Source organism: Glycine max, chromosome 12 (genome assembly GCF_000004515.6).
Source record: "Glycine max cultivar Williams 82 chromosome 12, Glycine_max_v4.0, whole genome shotgun sequence".
Taxonomy (NCBI): Eukaryota; Viridiplantae; Streptophyta; class Magnoliopsida; order Fabales; family Fabaceae; genus Glycine; species Glycine max.
Window position 1 is genome coordinate 24,902,999 of NC_038248.2, and position 7,263 is coordinate 24,910,261.

The following is a 7,263-nucleotide window of genomic DNA, read 5'->3' on the forward strand; positions in this document are numbered from 1 at the left end:
TACAATGGTACACCCAGAGTATGCTGTAGAGTTCTTTCCATAAGCCCTTAGACTTGTGGAGTCTTGTCTTGTACGCAGGGCCCTGAGGATGACTCTTAGTTGCCTCTGCCTATCCATTAGTCTCAGGATGTTCGACAGAGGTGACTAGGTGCTTAATGCCTAGCCTTGTCAAGAAGTCTTCGTAAGTCTGAGCTTTGAATTGAGTGTCGTTGTCGGTGACAATGGCGTATGGGAGGTCGTACCTACAGATGTGGTGTTTCTAGGTGAATTTCTCCACCTCGTTGGCCATAATTTCCCGCAGTGGTCTTGCTTCTATCCACTTGGTAAAGTAGTCGATGGCGACTAATAGGTATTTGACTGCTCCTAAGACTTTTGGCAATGGTCCCAAGATGTCCATTCCCCACATGGCCAAGGGCCAATGGGAGCTCAGACTATGAAGGTTGTTAGGAGGAGTGTGTGGCACGTATGCAAACTCTTGGCATCGTCTGTATCTTCTGATGAAGTCTAGGGCCTCTGCCTTGAGTGTTGGCCAATAGTAGCCTACTCGCACCGCTTTGGTGTCTAAGGAGCGTCCTCTGGTATAAAGACCGCAGATCCCTTCGTGAAGTTCTCTCATGATGTAGTCTATTTGTTGATTATTTAGGCATTTGAGTAGGGTTGTTGTCAACCCTCTTTTGAATAGCTTACCATCATGGATGACGTAGTAGCTAGCCTTCCGTTTGAGGTGTCGAGCTTCATCCATGTTTGGTAGCAGGACCCCCCTGTCATACCCTAATTTCATCCGGAGACCATTATTTGTTAGCATGCGACCTTCGCTTGACCACCTCAAAATGTTTAACACCCATTGTTGTGGAATTCGTAAAGTCTCGCAACATTCCAGAAATCAAAACAAGCATTATTGTGCAATCCGTAAAGATCCGCAACATTCCGGAAAGTCAAAAAGAGCATTGTTGCATAATCAGTAAAGTCCCGCAACATTCCGGAGGGCAAAAAGAGTATCATTGCATAATCCATGAAGTTTTGAGATGTTTCAGGAAGAAACTGGTCAAAAACACAAAAATGGGAGTGTATTTAGAAAATTGGGATGTGCGTAAATAAACGGGAGTGTATTTAGCAAAAGGGGGGTGAACTTATCAAGATCCTCCATGTTTTGTTGAAAAATGGTTTTCGGGACTTCCGTAATGTTTCTGTAAAATTTCTGAAAACCTTGGGTAAGCATATTTCACTTGATATTGTTGAAAGGGAAGAGGAAAAAGAAGAAAATCAAGTCCTATGTAACTTTTCTGTAAATTACGAAAGAGGGGGGTGAACTTATCAAGATGGGGGTGCAAATAGCAATTTTCAAATTTTCGAATTTGGGTATGCTAGAACATTTTGGAAGTTGGGTTTCTTAAGGAGGAAGCAACCCAGCTCGCCTGGGCGAGCTGGGCAGTAACCTCCTCCCCCCTTTTCCTATAAATAGGCGAAGGGAGGCTGTTCCAAATATCCATAACCCCCTTGGCTATGCATTTGAGCTGTTTTGGGTGAAAAAAATTATTTTCGTGAAGAAAATCCAAGCCGAGGTGCTTCCGTAACGCTTTCGAGACGTTTCGGTGAGCAAATCCATGAAGGTTTTCCGTCGTTCTTCATCCGTTCTTCGTTCTTCAACTGGTAAGTTTTCGAATCCGAGACTTTCAATTCATTTCTTGTTTTTTTTAGCTTTCATCTTCATATCGTTCATTTTTGGTTTTCTTTTCTTTCGTTTTTAACGTGCTTTAACCACTTATTTAAGTCGTTTTCTCCCTTAATAAATGATAAAATGAATTTCAACCGATCATTTGCGTTGTAATCTCGTTTAATCACTGTTAAAACAAAATCTAACTGATCGTTCACACTGTAACCACGGTTAAACCAAAAAAGGGTAAAATAATAATAAAATAATCAAAATATCTTGAAAAAATAATAATAAAATAATCAAAATATCTTTGAATAAAATAATATAAAAAAATCAATCGGACATTTTTCTTTGGAAGTTTCCTTGGATCAATTGACAAATAACCAAAGTGAAACTAAGGCTAAAATCAACTCACAAATCAAGCTTTTACCGCAAAAGTCACTTAAAACTGTTTTAAGGTCCAACGCCTTAAACAGTCCTCTTTGCTTTTATCGGTTAACATGGACCGTTCAAAAGCATAAAATCAACCCATAAATTTACCGCTTTTGCAAGAACTACGTAGGTCTGATTTCCTCATCGCAATTGAGGATACGTAGGAGCAAAAGCCCCGCTTTTGACGACCACCCCAAGAGATCGTTAATGGTCCAACGCCTTAACGTTTCTCTGCTTTCAAAAACCAAGAGATCGTTAATGGTCCAACACCTTAACATTTCTCTCCTTTCAAAATCAAAAGATCGTTTAATGGTCCAACGCCTTAAATGACCTTTTGTTCGGTTAAAATATATCTTGCTAAAAAAGATAAAAACAACTTAACCAACATTTAGTTCTCAAAGAACTATGTAGGTCTGATTTCCTCATCGCAATTGAGGATACGTAGGAGCGAGGGAAACACCCTTGTTGACCACAAAAAGATAAAAAATACAAAAAAAACATAAAAACACAATAAGACATAAAAAGGGAAAATAAAACATTTTGAAGTCATATTTGCACACTTGATTAAAGGTTGGCGTTCCTTGTGATGGACGTGTGGAGTGCTAATACCTTTCCCGTGCGTAAATACAACTCCCGAGCCTTTCACACTTAAAGTTCGTAGACCACACCTTTTCGGTTTTTCCGACGTTTTCCTCGAATAAACGTTGGTGGCGGCTCCGCGCATTTTTCTTTCTTGGAAGACGCACCTGTGAGCCCCGTGTCGCCCTCCCGCCGAAGGGTAGGTTGCGACACCCCTGAATTAGGAAGTTCTTAAAAAGGGTCATCCAATTTGGTTTCTCCTCTTCTCCAGCCATAATTTCCTCAACATCTATGGTGGAAGTTTGGAGTGTCTCCTGGATGATGGTCTTGAGGTGCCTAACCTTCTTGGTGCTGGCCAACTTAGAGAGTAAGTCCGCTCGGGTATTGCTTTCCCTAAGGATATAATACATTTTGATCAAAATTATCGATGAGAGACTTTGCTATGTGATAGTACTTGAGCAACATTGTTTCCTTGGTTTGGTATGTGTTGGCAACCTGTCCTTGGACAAGCTGTGAGTTTGTGTAGCATTGTAGTCACTTGGCTCCGACTTTTCTTGCTAGTTTTATACCTGCAATGTGCGCCTCATACTATGCCTCATTGTTTGAGGCTCTGAAGTTAAGCTCGAGGGCTTGCTCTAGAGTGATAGTGTCAGGGCCTTCAAGGATGATCCCTGCCTCGCTTCCTTTTACGTTGGACACACCATCAACGTAAAGGGTCCACCAGTCTAGGGTGGTTGTGTCGTTTCCAGCAAATTCTACCAGAGAGTCAGCCATGAATTGTCTCTTCATGGGGCTGTGCGGTTCGTACTGAATGTGAAACTCTAGAGCAAAACCTACTTGATGGGGTAGTTCATATTGACTATCACTTGATGACTCTAGAAGTAGGGCCTAAGTCGTCGGGCTGAGGTGATAAGTGCTAGTGCCACCTTTTTGGCATCATGGCGACTGGTGAAGTAGATATGGAGCTGGTGCTTCCCTTTCTCTTGTACGAGGGTTGAGCTGACAACTTCGTTGGCTACTAAGAGATACATGAGTAGGGGTGCTCCTAGCCTGGGTCGAATCAAAATTGGCGGTGTGGCTATGGTCTTTTTGAAAGCCAGGAAGGCTTGTTCATAAGTCTTGTTCCATGAGAAGGGCTCAGTCTTTTTTAGTAGTTTGTAGAATGACTATGCCTTCTTGGCGAGCTTAGGGAGGAACCTAGACAAGGATGCTAGCCTACCATTCAGCTTCTAGACTTCTTGAATGTTGGTGGGGTTGCACATCTCTAGTATGGCAGTGCATTTGTCGAGGTTGGCTTCAATCCCCTGATATGTGATCATGAAGCCGAGGAACTTGCCTCCGCCTACCCCTAAAATGCATTTTTCAGGGTTGAGGCGCATGCTGTATTTGCGAAGTTCCCCGAAGACTTCTTCCAGGTCCGCCACATGTTGGGGTATGGTTTGAGACTTTACAACCATGTCATCCTTATACACCTCGACGTTTCTTTCGATATGTTGTTTGAAGACTCGTTCCATTAGTCGTTGGTATGTCAAACCTATGTTTTCGAGGCCGAATGACATGACCTTGTAGCAAAAATTGTCATCTTCAGTGATGAATGCCATTTTTTCCACGTCTAGAGGATGCATTTTGATCTGGTTGTATCCGGAGTAGGCGTCCAGGAAGCTCAGTACCTGAAAGCCAAACGCTTCATCGACCAACCTATTAATGTTGGGTAGAGGCTATGCGTCTTTGGGTATGCCCTGTTTAGATCAGTGTAATTGGTGCACATTCACCATTTGTCATTGGCCTTTTTGACCATGATGACAATCGCAAGCCAGGTAGAAAACCTGACCTCTCGGATGAAGTTTGCACGGAGGAGATTGTCAACTTCTTCTTTAATGGCTTTACGTCTTTCTTCTCCCATCTTCCTTTTATTCAACGATATTGGTTTTGCCTGTGGGGAAATGACAAGTTTGTGGCAAATTATGCCAGGATGGATTCCCGACATGTCAAATGGCTACTAGGCAAATAATTCTGCGTTTCTGCGTAGCACATCAGTGATGCGCCAGTGCTCATGACTAAAGAGGTCCCTACTAAGCCACGTGAACTGCCCCATTTTAGGTCCGAGTTATAGCTAGACAAGCTCTTCGATGGGTTTCAAGCCTTTATCGAAGGTGTCATCGCGGATCTATGTCAAATTCATTGCCCTGGCTTGTTGGTAAATGGTCAGGGCTCGAACTTGAGGCCCTTTGTCCACTATCATGACTTGAGTGCCTTCAACCGCTATAGGGTGAGACATGGCATGCTTCCTGATGGGAGGATACGATGCTACCTTCAGGCTTTCGGCATAGCACTGGCGGGCTTGCTTTTGGTCAACCTTGATGGTTACAATCTCCCCTGTCAATGTAGGGAATTTCATCTTTAGATGAGACATGGAGACTATGGCTCCAAGCTTGTTAAGTGTCTTCTTGTTGATTAAGGCAAAGTATGATGTGTCTGCATCAACCAGTAGATATCTGATGGTGAAGCTCCTAGAGAGCTTGCCTTGACCGAAAGTGGTCATCAAGTCCACGTAGTCTCTGGTCTCGACTTTCTCGCCTGCAAAGCTGAGGAGTGGACCGACGTGAGGTTGGACAGTGTTGGGTGAGACCTCGAGTCTTTGGAAGATTTTCTAGTATAAGATATCAGTAGAATTGTCCTGGTCGATGAGGATCTTGGACACTATGAAATTCGCTATGATGATGGAGACAACCATGGGGTTGTCTTGGTTGACGGAGTTGATGCCCTTGAAGTCCCTATCCGTAAAGGTGATCTGAGGGAGACTTCACTATAAGGGTGCATCGACAAGATTAATGTCGATGTCCTAGATGGCATGCAGGTGCCGTTTTTGGGACTAGTTGGACTGTCCTCCATAGGAAAAACCACACGCGATGGTGTTGATTACACCTCTGATGTGTTGGGTAGGTTCCTGTTCTAGTGGAAGTTGTCGCTCGTGCCACTATGACTGTTGTCTTTGTCTGCCTTGGTCTTTCGCTCTTCTTCTGTCTGCTTCCTAGTTCCTATGTTGCTCCTCTTGATGTCCTCCAGGTCTTGGTCCTGCTTGGTGATTGTCTGGTCTCTTATCAAATTGGGCTAAGTACCCAGCCTGTATAAGTTCTTCTATCCTGTCTTTCAAGGCTCGGTAGTCTTCAGTGTTTGTGACCAATACCGTAGTGATATCTACAGTATTTAGTTGCATCTGACCCTGGCCCGAGAGGTTTCATATGGGGTAGCCGAATGGGTACCTCTAGGTTGAATGCTTCCTCGAGAATCGTGGTGTGATTAGTCGTTAGAGGGTGTGTAACACTCGTACTTGGGCACTTTGGAGAGAGGCTGGCGCTTGTCTGGCTTGTGCCTCTTGTCCGACTTGTGTAAGTTGGCCTTGGTGTTTGCTTCACGCTTCTGTCTAGCTTGGTGGACGTCATTCTAGAATTTGTACATTTCTTCCATTTGGATGTAGCCCTTGGCTCGCTTACGCAATTCGTCCATGCTACTGGGTGGTTTTTTGCACAGATTGTCTACGAACTTGCTAGGGCGTAAGGCGAAGAGCATGGAATGCAACACTACCTCGAAGATTGAGATTTTGGATTTGGACGGCTATGCACCCAAATTTGTCCATGAACTTTCTGAGGGACTCGTCGCCTGTTTGTCGCAGACTGGCCAAGGCGATCGAGGTCATGCGATGAGACCTGCTGGTAGTGCACTGTGGACTGAATCATTCGACAAGGGTGTCGAAGCTGTATATGAACCTAGGTGGGAGTCCACCGTACCAGGTCAATGCTGCTCCCTTGAGGGATGTAGGGAAGACACGACATAGAATCGAGTCATTGTAGGTGTAAAGGTTCGCCTGTGTTAGGAAGGCGTCCATGTGCTCGTCTAGATTTGTTGTCCCATCGTACCACTCAAGGTTAAGTGGTTTCCACCCCAAGGGTATGTCAGCCTCCATAATGCATTCGACAAAAGGATGGCGATGGACGGTCCGCCCAGCTGGATGGTGCATGTGGGAGAGACTTAGGTCATCAGAAGTATTGCCTGTGCGTCGGGGGTGTGATTCCCCTTGAGTGCGTTCAGGCAAGGTGTAGGCGAATTGCTTATTGCCTTGGGGACGTCTGGCACGTGCCTCTAGCTGGTCATAGTCAACCTTTAACTTTGTCAACTCTTCCTCATAGCGTCTCTCCATCTCCGTGATGCAGTTTTAGAGTTGTTGTAAAGTGTTTGTGTCTGTCATAGCTGCCGGATGAGGATGTGAGTCTGCGTGGGGGACTATCGCATCTAAGGCCAGACCAAGTGCTAACCATGGATGGATGTGTAAGAATTAACGAGAGGTCGCAGGGTATGTTTTACCGCAGCCCCACGATGGGCGCCAAATGTTCTTACCAAAATCCAAAACCGTGACACGTCAGGGTTGACGTGATTGAGTAGGGTCCCGAACTTCACACATTGGCTTGGAGAGGTTCCTTTGACAGGAGGAGGGACATGCAAAACAAAAGACTCTGACGCTCAAGTAAGAATATGAGTAATGAAAGTAAAGCAAGTATATGTTGAAGTAAGCTCGTATAAGCAAGAGAAAGAGGGAGGCA